The following is a 4,445-nucleotide window of genomic DNA, read 5'->3' on the forward strand; positions in this document are numbered from 1 at the left end:
TGCAACAATTACAAATCTGTTGGACATAGCTTCAGTTATTTGGTTCTGTTTGTAGAAAATATCCAACAGATTTGTAGTTGTTGCAATAAGTTCTTCACTTGTTGCAATAAGTAGACAATCTATTGCAACAACTACAAATCCGTTGGATATAGCTTCAATTATTTGGTTCTGTTTGTAGAAGATATCCAACGGATTTATAGTTGTTGCAACAAGTTCTACATTTGTTGCAACAAGTAGACAATCTGTTGCAACAACTACAAATCTGTTGGACATAGCTTCAGTTATTTGGTTCTGTTTGTAGAAGATATCCAACAGATTTGTAGTTGTTGCAACAAGTTCTACACTTGTTGCAACAAGTAGACAATCTATTTATGAATCAACAAATGTTGAGGAAAGATATAGCTAAATTGACAGCCAAACTGACAATCAATCCTCAGAAAGAGATGAAGAACAGAGCCGAGAAGTAGTAGATACAAATGAAGAAAGTGAAGAAGAACTAGAAGATGAAGAAACTGATGATGGAGATGGATTAGATCAAGGAAATCTGCTACACCCCAGAAGACAGTTGCTGAACAAATTATTACTTAAGTTTTAGTATTTGGAGCCAAGGTTGCTGTTGAACAATTTCTGTTTTTTTTTTTTGTCCTTTATGTTATTTGTGAATGATGTTTATGAACTTATTTATAGTTGTGGTATTTGGAGCTAAGGTGGTTGTATGCAACAGATGTCTACACTGTTTAAGAAGTTGCAACAAGTTACTAATTTGTTTCAACTAGTTACTAATTTGTTTTAACAAGTTACTTATCTTTTTAAACAAGTTGTTTAGTTGTTGCAACAAATTACTCACCCTGTTGGAAAAAAAAAATCAAACAATTGCTTAAATTATTGAAAAAAAAAATATATGTCGCAACAGATGAGTTAATTGTTGCAACAAATCATACACTTGTTGAAGAGGTTGAAACAAGTTACTAATCTGTTTCAACAGATGGATCAGATGTTTAAGCAAGTTGCTTAGTTGTTGCAATAGATTAATCACTTTGTTTGAATTATTGCAACAACTTACTCATATGTTGCAGCAAGTATCTCATATGCTGCAATAACTTACTCATATATTGCGGCAGGTATCTCATATGCTGCAACAACTTATTCATATGTTGCAGCAGATATCTCATATGTTGTAACAACTCCTCCATTGTTGCAACATATTCACGATATTGATCACATTGAACTCCTTTGTTTATACTGAATAACATTGAATTCATTATTTATCACTAAATATGGTTGAATTAAGTACTTCACATCAAATCACTCTAATGATCATTCGATTTAGGAGGCATACACTTATAATTGCTCATCTAATCCATGAAATTACTATCTAATCCGTTAAGGATGTTAGTAGATATATATATTCATCACTAAAAATCGTTGATTTTCTTTGTTTAACACTAAATTTGGGTGAATCAAGTAGTTCGCATCAAATCACTCTAATGATCACTCAATTTAATCCATACTGAGTAGTAGATCATCTTTCCTGACTCAAAATATATCAAATTTATTAAGTATTATACATTGATCACTAAATATCGTTGATTTCCTTTGTTTATCACTAAATATGGGTGAATCAAGTAGTTCGCATCAAATCACTCTAATGATCACTCGATTTAGTGCCTACTGACTTAGTAGATCATCTTTCCTGACTCAAACTACTATCAAATTGATTAAGTATTATATATGGATCACTAAATATAGTTGATTTCATTTGTTTATCACTAAATATCGTTGATGTCATTTGTTTATCACTAAATATAGGTGAATAAAGTAGTTCACATCAATTCACTCTAATGATCATTGGATTTAGTGTATACTGACTTAGACGATCATCTTTCCTGACATAAAATACCATTAAATTGATTAAGTATTATATATTGATCACTACTTATCGTTGATTTCCTTTGTTTATAACTAAATATCATTGATTCCTTTTGTTGATCACTAAATATGGGTGGATCAAGTAGTATCTGCTGCAACAAGTGTACTATCTGTTGCAACAAGTGTACTATCTGTTGCAGCAAATGACATAGTTGTTGAACAGGTCCTTACTCTTGTTGGATAAAACACAACAAGTTACCCAGTTTCTGCAACAAGTCACTCTACTTGTTGGAAAAACCCCCAACATGTAACTTAGTTGCTGCAACAAGGCCTGTCAGTTGTTGCAACAAATTGCTTACTTGTTGGAAATCTTTTAGAAGTTGGATAAAACACAAGTTACTAGTTGTTGCAACAAGTCCTGTTACTTGTTAGATAAAACCCAACAAGTTACAGAGCTGTTGCAACAGATTCACTACTTGTTGGAAATTGTTCAACAATTTATTAACAACAATATACACATTTATGATTGGACACGATCAACATATCATATAAACCAAGTTCACAAGCACCAAGAACATAAATTACCATTCTAAAAAAGAACAACATTAAAATGTCATAAAGTTCTAACAGATAACTATTATTACAACACGGTGCAATTAACAACTATGGAGCATTTCAGCTTGGACAACAACTACAAATCTGTTGGATATCTTCTACAAACAGAACCAAATAATTGAAGCTATGTCCAACATATGAATGAGTCGTTGCAACAAATTGTTTACTTGTTGCAAAAAGTGTAGAACTTGTTACAACAACTACAAATCTGTTGGTTATCTTGTACAAACAAAATCAAATAAATACCAGGACAAGGACAAAAAAAACCATCAGTTGGATATCTTTTCCTAAACCCTGAACCATACGAGGAAAATAATAAAAGAACCATCTATTTCACTACAAACTCGGGGTGGGCATAAACACCGAAAACCGAAAAATCGGACCGAACCGAATTAATTTGGTTTTTCGATATTTCGGTTCGATTTCGATTTTTTTTATGACAAATTCGGTGTTTCGGTTTGGTGTTCGGTTTCGGATCAACGGTTGTTCTGTATTTCGATTTAACCGAAAGTTTTTTTTTTTTGAAGATTTACTACATGAATACAATTTTGTTTACAACACTCAGTCCACTCTCTCAAGCCCAAATTAATGTATATGATTAATAAAGAAGCTGCTAAATTCCAGAAGCCATTAAAGATTCAACTGGAAAATTTTTCATTCAAAAATCAAAAGGGCCTACAAGAATGGAACAAATTATTCAGAGATTATAATGCAAAATAGAAGACAATTGATAATAATCACAAAAAGATTTTGTTTATTGTCGGATGTTTGGTTCATCATATTAAAATTTGGACATGAGATGTACTATTTAGAACATCTATAGGTTTAAATTGGATAAATAAATTTGCCTTCAATAATACTCGTGGCCTATATTAAATTATTTTTTCCAATCTGGGATTGGTTTTTATACCATCTTGATCAAACTAATTAGCTGAATGTATATAAATGATTATTAGACAAATAATACCTTTAAGAGGAAGATAAAATAAAGCATACAAGAATATGGTCTACTAATTCGGTGTTGAAAAAAATCGAATTAGAAAAATCGAAACCAAACCGAACTGAACTTAAAAAAATGGAACCGAACCGAACTAATTCGGTGCGGTGTTCGGTGTCCACTTTCAAAAAACCGAAAAACCAAACCGAACTTTGAAAAAACCGAACCGAAAAACCGAACGTCCACCCCTACACAAGCACACACCAACAACAACATGAATTTTATCCAAACTTTTCCTAAACCCCCAACTTCTTTTCAAGATTTTTTTGGAGTGTATGTGTGTGTTGGGGGGGGGGGAAAATACAAAAACAAAAACTTTTCAAGACTTTTTTTGGCGGGGAGGGGTGGGAGGGGGAGTGGAGGCTGATAAGAAAAAAACATTTTTTTTGGGTGAGGGTGGGGGGAGGGCTGCGAGGAGGAGGGGTGGGGGGATTGGGGGAGGAGGAAAAGGTGGGGTGAAAAAATAAATAAAGAAAATTATTTTTTTTTGCGGGGAGGGGGCGGGGGGTGGTGGCGGGAGGGCTGGGAGGGGGGCGCGGGGGGTCGGGGGCGGGAGCGGGAGTGGGTCAAAGTGTTAAAAATAAAACTTGAGGAAAAAGTGTTAAAAATAAAATTGAGGGTCAAAGTGTCAAAATAAAAATTGAGGGTAAGTTCAAAACCGCTTAATCACTAATCAAAACTCATCACCCCCACTCAATAATTAAAACTTGAGTCACCTCCATTAAAAAAAAACTTAGAGTCACCTATAATTAAAAGCGCCTGGTTTCAAACCTCATGTCCAAACGCCCGCTAAGAAGTGGCTCTAGAAAATTTAGAAAATTAGTTAAGCGAAAGGGGAAAAGGCGGGGGGGGGGGGGTGGTGGTGGTGGTAAGGAGAGTGTCAGAGAAGGGGTGGGGAACAGTGGGAGTTTAGCTTTGCAAGCGCATAAAAAAAGTGTGTTACACAATAAAGCAACAACAATGC

This window comes from Lycium barbarum, chromosome 4 (assembly GCF_019175385.1).
Source record: "Lycium barbarum isolate Lr01 chromosome 4, ASM1917538v2, whole genome shotgun sequence".
NCBI lineage: Eukaryota > Viridiplantae > Streptophyta > Magnoliopsida > Solanales > Solanaceae > Lycium > Lycium barbarum.